Source organism: Colobus angolensis, unplaced genomic scaffold (assembly GCF_000951035.1).
Source record: "Colobus angolensis palliatus isolate OR3802 unplaced genomic scaffold, Cang.pa_1.0 Scaffold124, whole genome shotgun sequence".
In the NCBI taxonomy this organism is placed as follows: Eukaryota; Metazoa; Chordata; class Mammalia; order Primates; family Cercopithecidae; genus Colobus; species Colobus angolensis.
In genome coordinates, this window is record NW_012113586.1 from 2,818,578 (window position 1) to 2,832,100 (window position 13,523).

The window sequence follows — 13,523 nt, forward strand, 5'->3', positions numbered from 1 at the left end:
TAAGCCTTCTCCAGCTTTTTTCAGCTTTGCTAATTCTCTCTGGATGGATGCTCCTCAAGGAATCTGTCCTGCCTGACTCTTGCTTGCTTGGGTGCTTTACCCCACAGAGGAGGCTCCAGTTACCACCTCCTCACTGTGGTTCCCAGTTGTCCATCCCTAGCCAGTCTCCTGGTCTTAAGCTCTGAAACTATACTGGTAATTATCAGCATCTTCTTCTGGAAATCAGCATGACGAAAGACACCAGACCTTCTACCCATGTTTTCTTCTGTTGGTTAATTACATCACCGTCTACCAAATTTCCCACTGCGGAAACTTATTCCCACACCTCTCCCTACACATCGTTCCTTCCACATCTAATCTGTCATAAGTCATCCAATATTACTTTCTAAATCCTTTTTCAGTCTTTCTTTCCCATCCCTATGGCCACTACCCTAATTCATGTCCTGTCAACCTCCTTGGCAAGGTGTACAGGGCCCCAGGGGTAAAACTAGGATGAAGGGGGCCTATGCCCATTCATCATGGCCCGTTGTAACAGGAAGTCAAGGCAGAGGCATCAGGCCTTCTTCCAGAGAGGGAATGTCATCGCTGTGCAGGGGTGGCTAAGAGGAGGCCAGCTCTCCCTAACCCAGTGAGACCAGCATGTGAGTTTGTACAAATCTGCCCTGCCCCTCTCTCCCACTAATATGGTACTTCCCTCCCCAAAGGGACCCATCACTGCCAGCCATGCCCCATCACATATTCACACAACTCACAGTTGCTTAATGTGGTGGACAGATTCTAAGATGGCTCTCAATGCCCCCTGCCTCCTGGCATGTAGGTCCCTTTGTACGTCTCTCTCTTGACTGTGGGCAGGACCTATGACTTGCTTTTAACCAAAAGAACACTGCAAAGGTGGTAGGATGTCATTTCCATAATTAGATTACATGAATTATAATTTCAGTCTTACGAAAAGACTCTCTCTATTGCCTTCTTGGCTTGCATCCTTCAATGAAGCAAGTGCCACTTCAGAGGGCTCCATGCGCGAGGAACTGAGAGTGGTCTCCAGTTGACAGACAGCGTTGGCCCTCAGTCCAACAACCTGCAAAGAAGTGAATTCCACTAGCAACCACATCAGTGAGCTTGGAAGTGGATTCTTCCACAGTCGAGTCTCAGATGAGAGCCCAGTCTTAACCAACACCTTGACTGCAGCCTTGAAAGCAGCCCTGAAGCAGAGAACCCAGCTAAGCTGTGTTCTGATTCCGACTCTCAGAATATATGAGATAATAAATGCATGTTGCTTTAAAGTGCTGAGTTTGTGCTAATTTGTTACGTGACAACAGGAAATAAATACACTTGCTGTCACTTCTGTGTGAACAAAAGGAGGTGAGCTATTTCTGCTGTAAGCAGGGGCATGTAACAAACAGAGGTGCACAAACCTCAGCACAAACCCTCAGGACCACCCCATCTTACTGGCCTTTCCTGCACATTTCTCCCCATGCCAACTTCTCTATCATTCCCTCTACCTATATTTTCTCTGCTCAGAATGAATATCTGTCCCCTTTTCTTGGCCTGTGAAGTACCTTTTATCCATCCTGAACTAGCTGAAATGACACCGCCTCCAAGAAGTCCTCTGAGATTGACCCCTCCTCTGGGATCTCATAGCTCACTAAGTATCCCTCCACCCTGAACCAACTACAGGATCTTGTGGCTCTCTGCCCTGAGGTCTCACTCACCACTCGGTGCCCCACACTTCATTGTATTCATCATTTTATACCCAGGGCCTATTAAGTATATGAGGCAATAACTGTGCACTGAATGTGTGAATAGTTCAGCCTCACATGCCTCCTCTACCGGGAACATTGCCGCCTGCAAGGGAGCTGTGTGACCATCCTGAGGAGGAGGCAAGGCCTTGCTGTCACCATGGCGGCCTGCTGTAAGAGTCTTATCGTATGATATGTATGTAAGAGAGGGAGCTACCTTGGAAGGAGAGTAGATCTGGGTGAATGAAAGGCCCTTTTGTTGTGCTCAGAGCCAGGATGGTTTTGGATATGCGAGATATGCAAGCTAACCTGCACTAGGACAAAGGAGGAAGCAGAACAAAGGGAAACCAGAGACCGGGAGCAGAGAGCCAATGAGATGCAGGGCACTGGGGACGACAGAGGGGCCATGGTCTGTGAAAAATCCCCAGTGGAGGGCAGGCCAAGGACCAGGGATGTCTAATGTGCAATTCGAGGTTGTTGGCATTGCTGTTAGGGCTGCCAGATTTAGGGAAAAAATTCAGGGGTGGGGGGATCGAGGCAGGGGGAGACATACAATGAAAAAAATTATCCATTGTTTATCTGGAGTTTGAATTTAACCGAGTATCCTGGGTATTATCTGGCAACCCTGAATGCTATGACATAAATCTCTCCTCCTAGAGATTTACAGTCACATCTATAATTAACATCATGCTTCGTACAATTTAGGGTGTTTTGTGGAATTATGTAAGAAGCTAAACTGGGGCTCTGGGCTCTGGGACCATGGGGGCACAGAACAGGAGTAGCACAGGGGATTCAGGGTATCCCATGAACTGAATTAGTTCTGTAGAATCAGGAGTTTAGAGCTGGAGGCGACCAGAAAGGTGACCACAGTGGGGAAATCTTAGGAAAGGCTTGAAACTTTCCAAAGCCAGAGACTGAGGACTTGGAGCAAACTTATTGAGACAATCTTATTGAGAACTCAAATGGGGAGTGCCCAACTGTCTCTTCCCATCCACTCCCTGCCCCGCCAACCCACCCACTAGGGGAATTTGAGATGGAGGAGCCACAGCACAGCAGCAAAGCTCTTAACCTATGGCGGGGGGAGGCCTGGAGGAGTGGGAGGGGAGGGGTGCCCAGATGGTCTAAGAGGGGTTAGAAAAGCCCCAACAGGCTCACAAATGTGCAAGTTACGTGTGTACATCTTCCTGAAAAGAGTGGCTGAAATTTTCCACCAGGCTCATCAGAACCCCTGATGTGAAGAGCGCTGGTGGGGGCAGTTCAGCACCCTGCTCCCCTCTAAGATGGGAGATGGCTCTGGCAGAGGAAGGTGGGCAGCTCTGGCTGTGCCACTCCATCAGGGTACAATTAGTCCTGGCTGGTGGCTATTTGAGGAGAGACCATCAGTTCACAGAGCGGACCAGCACTATTAGCTTTGAGGCCTCACAGTTCCTCTGGGGCTGAATCTCTTAGGGAACCAGGCTGTGTGGCGCCATTCCCTCTGGGTAGTATGGCCAGTCATGGTGCTGAGCTCCCAGCAAAGTACCAAGTATACCACTAAGAGGCAGGGCACTCCCAGCCCCAGGGCGCTTCGAGCCTGAGTACACCTGGAGAAACAAGTTGCAGCCCAAGTTCTGCAGCCTGGAATGCCAGGCCCTGACCATAGGGTCCAGCCTCAGGTTCAAGTCTCATCTCTGGGCACCCCTTTACTCCACCTATTCCACACTAACCCATTCAAGCCACAACGGGCATCTCACTTTTCTCTACACACACCAGCAACATCCATACCTCATGCCTTTGTACGTGGTGATAGAATTAAGATGTGACTGCAAATGCTTTAGTAGTCTTCCCTTCATAAGTTGGAGCCCAATTCTCTTTCCCTCCAGTGTGGGCTGACTTGAGGATTTCCTTCTAACATGGAATAATGCAGAAATAACAGCAACTTCAGAGACTAAGGCATAAAAGGCATTGCGGCCTCCTGCTTACTTTCTCTCTCATCAAGCACTCTGTGGAAAGCTGGCTGACACATCACACAGAGACTCAAGAAGCCTCAGGAGAGGCCCATGTGATGAGGAGCCGAGGCCTCTGGCCAACAGCCATCAAGGAACACAGGCTTCTGTCCATCGCCCCAGGAGAGTGCTTAGAAGCAGGTTTTCCAGCTTCAGTCAAGCTTTCAGATGGCTGCAGGCCCAGACAACCTCTCAGCAGCAATCTCAGGGGACGTCCTGGCCAGGTCTACCAGCTAAGCTGCTTCTAAACACCTGGCCCACAGAACTGTGAGGTAATAAACGTTTGTTGTTTTAAGCTGCTAAATTTGGGGGTAATTTGTTACACAGCAATAGATTACAAATAAACACACGCTCTTTCCTGGACTGACATAGCTTCCCTTCTCTACTTTCTTTTTTTTATTATTATTATACTTTAAGTTCTAGGGTACATGTGCACAACGTGCAGGTTTGTTACATATGTATACATGTGGCATGTTGGTGCGCTGCACCCATTAACTCGTCATTTACATTAAGTATTTCTCCTAACGCTATCCCTCCCCCTCCCCCCTCCCCACAATAGGCCCCGGTGTGTGATGTTCCCCACCCTGTGTCCAAATGTTCTCATTGTTCAACTCCCACCTATGAGTGAGAACATGCGGTGTTTGGTTTTCTGTCCTTGCGATAGTTTGCTGAGAATGATGGTTTCCAGCTTCATCCATGTCCCCCTTCTCTACTTTCTTTTCCTGGTCCTTCAAAACACCATGCAAATGCCACCGCTTCTGCATCACCTTGTGCAGTGCTGAAGGTCTAATTCGCCGCTTTTCACCCTGGGCTAATTAGGCAGTGTGCATAAACCCCCATTACAACCCCTACTGTATTGAATGAGAAGCATTTACTTACTGCCTCTCTCTCTCTCTGTCTCTCTCTGTCTCTCTTTCTCTCTGTCATTGCAACTGGATCTCCTTGAGGGATTATGTCTTGTTCATCTTTATATCACTAATGCTTAGCACAATAGTAGCACTCAATTAATATTTGTTCAATTACTTAATTCAATGAATTAACACAGAGAAAGCCTGCATAGCATAGTGCCCAGCCTCCTATTGTTCACAAATATGTTCATTTCTCTGTTTGAGTTCAGTAAAAAGGGAGTCAGTACTCATACATAACTGTCTACTTCTCTTTTCTCCCATTCCCAGTAGTGATTTGTGACCCTTGTGTTACACTTATCTTCTCTCTTCTCCAGTAAGAGAGGAATTCGGAGTTCTGATGAGGCAACCTAGGTTCAAAAAAGTTAAATGACTTTCCCAAGGACATGGAAACGATATGCTCAAAATCCGTTGCAAATAGAAATTCAATAACATGGCTGAATTGTACAAACATCCTGCTAAATGAAAGAAGCAACTTCTACAAGAATGAAATTATGATTTCATTTCCATATAGCTTAAAAACATGCAGAACTAAACTATAGTGCTTAGAGATATATACACAGGTGATACACCTATTAGGAAAAGAAAAAAAAAAAAAAGAGTATCACAAAAGTCAGGATAGCGGTACCCTCTGGGGAAGAGGAGAATGATGCAGTGGGGTCTCTTGAGATTTCTCAAGTACTGGCAATGGTTCATTTGGCAAACTGGGTGGTAATTAGACAAATATGAAAAAAGTAATGAAGCATAAATCTTATCTCATTAATTCAAAAGTTACTTTTTAAAATGTTCATTCTGGCCAGGCATAGTGGCTTACACCTATAATCCCAGTGCTTTGGGAGGCCAAGGAGGGTAGATCACGAGGTCAGGAGTTCGAGGCCAGCCTGGCCAACATGGTGAAACCCTGTTTCTACTAAAAATACAAAAATTCTCCTGCCTCAGAGATCCGGCCACTGCACTCCAGCCTGGGCGACAGAGCGAGACTCCATCTCAAAAAAAAAAAAAAAATTAGCCAGGAGTGGTGGTGGTGCATGCCCATAATTCCAGCTACTTAGGAGGCTGAGGCAGGAGAATTACTTGAACCCAGGAGGCGGAGGTTGCAGTGAGCCAAGATCATGCCACTGCACTCCAGTCTGGATGACACAGCAAGACTCCATCTCACAAAATACATAAAATAAAATAAAATGCCCATTCACTTGGATCTGCCAGTCCAGAATCAGTGGGAATTCAAGATGGGGCATGAATTGAACCTTGAAGCTGTAGAATGGGAGACGCATCTGCCCATAAGGCACAGTGGGACATGGGCTGTTACGGGGCACTGCTTCTTTTGGCAGTGCCTGAGTTTCTCTTTCTCTTATTTTATAGAGGTTTCAAAACATGGCCCTTGTTTCTGTAGCAGTGGGCCTCAGGCTTCCTGAGTGAGCCACACGCAGCAGGGGCAGGACTCCAGGCGCCTGCATCGGCCACAGCACAGCTGCTCTGCTTCCACCTGCTCCCTGCATTGGGCTTCCACCAGCAATTTCATTTAGAGAACAGGTTTTGATGTGAAAAGAAGAATGTCAAACCTTCCTAGGGCATCAATTCTCCCTTAAATACTAGATACAGGACTTGAAAATACTAAAATTACTTTTCTTTTTAAAAAAGTTTTCTATACCAGACTACACTAAGATAACTTCCTTCAGGCCTCCCTCTGGTCCTGAGTTCTGCTCCCCTGTCCTCCATTCCTTCCAGCTATGCTCTCCCACTTCTGTGCTGCGGACAAGGCTGCCTCCCTGGGGCACGTGGGCCCATTCTAACATTGCTGGCGCACCCACTGGTCTTCTGTAGGAAGCTGCGGCTCCTAGGAGGTATAGTCCTCCGGTCTGTGCAGGGCGCGGTTCATATCTGGGCCACAGGAGAAGGAGCCTAGGGGACAGCTGCAGCCACTGTAGTCTGGACTCCACAGGCCTGAGCCATGTGCTGCCAGGTCTGATGTCCCTGTTCTAGACTAGTCTGCCTCTGGGCCTCTGGGTATCTCCAGCTCAAGACCTCTGGACTCTCCTGCAGACCTGCTGGCTTCCAGAGCCGCTGACGTAGGAGTTCTTCAAGCTGCAGGCCACCTGATACCCGCCAGAGCAAGCTGGGTGCAGTGAGGACCAGTCATACGACTCTGCCCAGAGCCAAACTCAGTGAGCCAAGTCCCAGGGAGCCAGAACGGAAGGGGCCGTGCTCAGTAAGGCTGCCCAGTGGGGTGGGAACGTGGGTCCAAGCTTACTAGCCCAGTTTCTCACCTCTCAGGGAACCAGCATCCTCCAGAGAAACCTGCCCATTGTGTCCCTGAGACTAAATTCAAAGTCATGGACAAGATGGATTATGTAACCAAAGGCAACTGTTCCTCTTGGCCTCACTCCAGTGCTTCCTTATTAAAAACAGCTAAGACCATTCACTGAGTTATTACTACATTCCGGACATTCTGCTAAGCACTTTATATACAGATTTGAGCCAATCCAAGCCAATCATACCTAAATTTTAAGTACTCTATTTAAGTTCTTTATTTTATCAGTGTGTTAGTTAACCCATGGGAAGATTAGGTAACCGTTAGGGTCACCATCAATACAAGTGAGCCTAAGTCTGAATGGCCCCATTCAATCTATGGAAGAATCAACTGCAGTCACATTTCTTTGTGCTCAGGGAAGCCCGCTGTGGCTGCCATCTGTGCACCTTTAATGTCTCCCACCACCACACCTCCCTCAACCACATTGTTTCCAGTTCTCCACTCTTCCCTGTCCTCATCAATCTCCTGCGACTCTTACTTTCTAGGAGATACCTCCAGAGCTTGCTTCTCTGGAGGCTTTCGTGTAGAACAAGTGCTGCCCCGACAAGGTCCTCAATGGGTTCACAAGGAACCCAACTTCGAGGGGCCTCAGTTTCATACTCAAACTTGTAGGCCCATCCATGTTCATGTCTGCATTCATGGCTACAGTCCAATATTTGATGATCCTAGTGATATCTCTAAGGGGCCAAGAATAGATAAAATTGTGCTGTGCGATCTGTATGCCTTGGACAAAATCTTAATCTCCTTGTGTATGTTTCCTCATCGATAAAATGGTGAGAATACTTGTAACCTACTTCACAGGGTTGTTGTGAGGATTAAATGAATTAGCACACACAAAGCACTTTAAACCTTGCTAAACTCAATAAGCATTCGTTATTAGTGGTAGTAGCATTGCCATTTTATTATTCTTACCAAGGCAGGAAAGTATGCAATAAATTTTGGAAAGAATTCTACCATGAAGATAAAATTTTTGAAGTGCTTATGATCAAAGGGCTCATCTTTGGGTATGTGAGAAACAAGCTTGCCCAGAGACTTGCACCCCCTGAGCTGCAGGATAACAGCAGGATAGCACCAGAAGGCCACAGGAGATAAGAGATGAAGGTCCAGGGAGTCATCCAGTTAGCTGGCCTTTCTCAAGTTGCCAACATAGATCCCTTATTTAGCAATATTCCTTTTTCCAAATGGTTAGATGGAACTTTTTAATAAGAAAAACAGCACTGATATCATAATCACTTTTCCAATGGTTTCATCTTCACCCACCATCCTATGCCCTTGCTCTACTTCCCAAAGACAGAGACTGGCCTCTGGCCTTCCAGGAAATAAGACCCAGCCTCTGCTGTGGATTCACTGACTGCCACCATTGCAGGTCTGCATCTAGGAAGGGAGTGGCCAGATAACACAAGCCTCCTAGTGGCTCCATCATAGCTGACCCAAACCGCAGACCAAAGGGTTGTGCTTGCTAGATTTTATTTTTATCATGACCACAGCTTCTGTGGAGTCTATCTATTTTGAACACTGCAGTAATAAAGATTTGTCTTTATTAATGAATTGGTTTAATTCAAAAGAAATCTTTAGACTTCCATCTCCAGCCAAGTTGAAATAAAAGAAACCATTTTTATCTCCTTGGCTGAAAAATTAAAAACAAGACAAAATATTGAACAACATTGGACATCAGGCAATGAAAGGCAGCAATACCAGAGAGATGAGAAGCAAAGGAGGTGAGCCCTGTAACTGCCTCAGTTTACTGGCTGGAGAGAGTTTCCAGGCCCCTGAGATAGGAAGGAAGAAGCCAAGAGGATCTCAGTTTCAGAGATGGAGCTATGAATCTGGGGAGGCCACGGCCTCTAGAGAGTGCAGGGCAGAGTACCAGAGAGGAGAGAGCACCCCTGAGAGGAAGCCCCAGAGGTGTGCAGGGGGTCTCCCTGGAGTCTTCAGCTGAATCCTGATCCACGCATAAAGGTAAGGAACCTACTCAAGGATGGGAAAAGAAGCACCCTAAAGGATTAGAGAGAACAATCCAGAGAGCCAGGAATTGTTCCTATTCCTACCAGCCAGAGTGTAAAACTTTATCATTCATGGGGCATCAGACAGAGTACTCAAAAGGGTCTTCCCTCAATAGTGGGGGAAAATTAGCCCACAATGAAATGCAGTTCTGGGCCTATCTAACAAAGCTTAAAAGACCCACAGGATCAAACTCAACTACATCCTGAACAAAGCTCAAGAATATTTATAGAGATACAAAAAAATTGTGTACCCAATAAGGTAAAATTCACAATTTCTGTAATGAATAAAAATTTTTCAGGCATGTATAAAGGCAAGAAGATACAGCCCATAATAAGGAAAAAAACCAATCAACTTAGACCCAGAACTGACAGAGATTACAGAATTAGGAGACAAGGACATTAAAAATATTATTATACTATTAGAACAGCTAAAATCCAAAATACTGACAACACCAAATGCTAGTGAGGATGTACAGCATCATTCACTGCTGGTGAGAATGCAAAATGGTACAGCCACTTTGGAAGAGGGTTTGGTGGTTTCTTACCAAAACAACAACAACAACAAAAGCCTAGACATACTCTTACTGAATGATCCTGCAATCTCACTCCTTGGTATTTACCCAAATAAAAGTTTATGTCCACACAGAAACCTACACATGGCACATGGGTGTTTACAGTATCTTCATTCATATTACCAAAACTTGGAAGCAACCAAGATGTCCTTCAGTAGGTGAATGCATAGAAGCACGGAGGAACCTAAAATGCATATGGCTAAGTGAAAAAAAAAAATCTGAAGAGGCTATACACTGCCTTCATCTTAATCCCAGCAAAAATGACAGAGAAAGAATACAAAAGGCAAACACTCATAATTACAATGAGAACGGAAGAAGAAATGGCAGGTGGTGAGAGCAATCCACATGCTTTAGGGAAGTTGAGAAGCAGTTGGATGAGTGGTAACTGACTTGGCAGACTTGAGAACCTTGAAATCAAAGCTAGAAAGTGGAAAAATGAAAAAGATGCAAGGCAATGCGCACCTCAAGCCTCAGCAGGGCTTAGGAATCAGAAACATCAGATATCTTTGAAAGCCAGAATGTAGGGGCGGACAGAAAACCACGAGATTTGTAAAAAGTCTTCATAAAGAGCAGTTATTCCCCAAGCCTGTACTATCCAGCAATGGTACCTGCTCACCCAAGTGGAAGAAAAGAGGCATACTCTCTGCAGAAGGTAAATTAGAAAGCCTCTGGAATTGGAGATACCAATAGCAGCTCAGAAGATGGTTGAGACTTTTTATTTTGAAAGTGGGATTAAGTGAAATCTACATGCTTTACTGTGAGTCAGCCTCGTACATCCAGACATACATATGGCTGACAGAAGATTCCTCTTGGGAAAACTGACCAGCCCCAGGAGAGAATACCTACAGATATCCACATCTGGGGGTCTCCTAACAAAACATGGCTGAATACAGAGAAGGCTGGAAGACTGTGAGGTTCATGCATGAACTAGAGCTTCTAATTAATTTTTATGTGACCCATACCAAAATAAATATGAGTAGCTAAGGATCACCTGCCTTCTGAGGAACACCTCTACAATCAAAAACAAGGAATAAAACACATTAACAGATAAAACACACTTGGAGAAAAGAGAGTACAAGAGCATAAGAAAATGCCAGCAAAACTTATAAATAATATTCTCAAAGTGATACAAGATCTTGCGCCTGCGAAACGGAAAAGGGGAGCGTAAAAGGGGGATATGTTCGAAAACAGGTTAGAGTGGACAGCAAAACTTAGAAATTCAATGGAAAGTTTACAAGGTTTTTTCAGAAAAGTCACTCAGAAGGTTAAACAAAAGAGAAATGAGAGAGATGGAGAGAGAGAGATTCTGATTGAAAACCAGAAATAAACAGTAGCACTAGATTAGTCCAGAGGTCCGACATCTGAATAATCAAAATCCAGGAAGAGAAAACAGAGAAAAGGGAGAAAACATTTTTAAAGAAAGAGTAAAGGAAAAATTTTCTATAACTGAAGGATATAAGTTTCAGATTAAAATCACTCATAGAGTGCCCAGCACAATGAATGTAAACATATACACATACAGACACATAGACACGGGCACTTACACACAGACACAGGCACACAGACACAAGCACTTACACACATGCACACACAGAGACACAGACACAGGCACATACAAATCATACAGAGGCACATACAGACCAAGACACTTTATCATAGAATCCAGAACACCAGAAGTAAAGAGAAGACTCTCGGAGGGCAGGGGCTAGGGGAACAGGTCACATACAAGGATAAAGCATCAGTGGCATCAGACCTCTCAACAGCAATACTAGAAGCTAAAAGACAATGAAGCTCCTTCCCCTGCCCCCCAGCCATGGCAGGTGCAGCTCCATGAGTGAGTCCAGTGGCCTCACCTGCAAGTGGAGCAACAGCAGCAGCCTACTAAGGAGACCACCAGATCACCTCTTCCTCAGGCCTGACCATGTCGACCTACCGACAGACCTGTACACAGCCAGTGTGTCTTCCTCCATCACACGCTCACCTTGTCAAAGCTCCCAGAGAGGGTTTCGACAGAGGATTTGGTTTTATGTTGGTGAAACGAGGTAAAAGCAAAGTCATGCGGTGGTGTGGAATTCTCAGTCTGGTTCATCTAATACAGACACCGGTAAAGTTACTGGGATCTTGGAGTCCAAATATAAATGGTGCAAGTATGACTTGACTTTCACAGAAAAATGGAACACCGATGACACCCTGGGGACAGAAATCACAATTGAAGACCAAATTTGTCAAGGTTCGAAAATGATATTAGATACTACCTTTTCACCAAACATAGGAAAGAAAAGTGGCAAAATCAAGTCCTCTTACAAGAAGGAGCATGTAAAGCTTGGCTTTGATGTTAACTTTGATTTTGCTGGACTTGCAATTCATGGTTCAGCTTGCTGGGTACCAGATGAGCTTTGACAGCACCAAGTCAAAGCAGATGAGGAATCACTTTGCAGTGGGCTACAGGACTGGGGACTTCCAGTTGCACACTAATGTCAATGATGGGGCAGAATTTGGAGGATCAGTTTGTCAGAAAGTATGTGAAGATCCTGAGGCTTTAGTAAACCTTGCTTGGACATCAGGTACCAGCTGTGCTCGTTTTGGCCTTACAGCTAAATTTCAATTAAAACCCACTGCTTCCATTTCTGCAAAAGTCAACAACTGGTTGACTGGGGTGGGCTACACTCCACCCCGGAGGCTTGGTGTGACCCTGTCTGCTCTGGTAGATGGGAAGAGCATGGATGCTGGAGGCCACACACTTGGCCTTGCCCTGGAGCTGCAGGCTTAATCCAGATGAAAGAAACCTCTGGGAATGGATATCAGAAGATTCGGCCTTGATGTATTTCCATTGTGACTAGCAGGCTTTTTCCCCCTGAGAAGGTGATCAAAACGAAGGATGATCTAAACAAGAGCTGTATTTTAAATCTTTAGACAGTTACTTGTTAGCTGCTTTCTAGTTCAATAGGCTCTCTCTCTCTAGTTACCAGTGCTGCAGTCCTGCAGTTATCTATACATTGTTTAGATGTATTTAACTGTTAAATGTGCTACCCACTAATCATGAAATAGACCTTCATGAAAACTGCACAGTTGTGCTCGCGTTTGTTTTTATGTTCCTTTACACACGGAATGTTGTCATTGCATGAGATGAATCAGTGGACATTTTAAGATGAGGTTTAAATCATTTTTGTCAAATTCAACCACCATTAGAATTACTTTTGGTATCCCAGAACATTACAAATCATGAATAAAACAAGCATGTAATTAATGACTCCAAGTACCTGCCAGCGAGGGTCAAATCTCCCTGGTATCTCGCTACTACTTTGTTTTTCAGGTGAGCATTCTGCTCTTCACCTCAATCTGTCCCTGGATTAGTTCCGTGAACCTTTTAAGACTACAGTAAGAGCGTACATGCTTTTAAAAAATTTTTATAATGAGGAAATGTCTCCGCATTCCGAAGAAAAATGACTACTAGCCTAGAATTTTATGCTCAGCCAAATTCAAGAATGTTATACTCAGCGAAATTCAATCCAAGATGAGGGTAGAATAAAGCTATTTCAGACATCCGTGCAGGCTGACTGGCTGGGCCCTCTATCTTCTCAGCCTACCCTGATGTGAGACGGTGAGGTGGTAGATGATGTGTCTCTGGGGGCTGGTGTTTCAGGGGATGGCAGGCAAGAGAAACACCTGCATACAGCAGCTGCTTGGGAGATAGGACCCCTGTGTGGGGGCATGAACAATGCCCCAAGTACTGCTCCACTAAGGGAAGTTTGGACGCCTAGGGGATATTGTTTGGTTCTCAGAATCACTAGGGGATGCTAGAGCCATCAGCTCCCTAAGGACCAGGATGCTAAATGTTCTACAATGCATGGGACAGTCCCTCAACAGAGAATTGCTCTGCCCATAATCCCAAAAGCACATCCTTGAGAAATGCTGAATTAGATACTTTCTTTGGCTTTCATTGTGAGGCTGCTTCTACTTGAAGTGGGGCTGAGTGGGAGTAGAATGCTATGGGGGTAGGCTGGGTGT

General features: G+C 45.4%; 1 pseudogene; it reads left to right on the forward strand.

The window, feature by feature from the left end:
- Positions 1 to 11,436: 11,436 nt before the first annotated feature.
- Positions 11,437 to 12,285, forward strand: LOC105505277 (annotated as a pseudogene).
- The last annotated feature ends 1,238 nt before the right edge of the window (positions 12,286 to 13,523 follow it).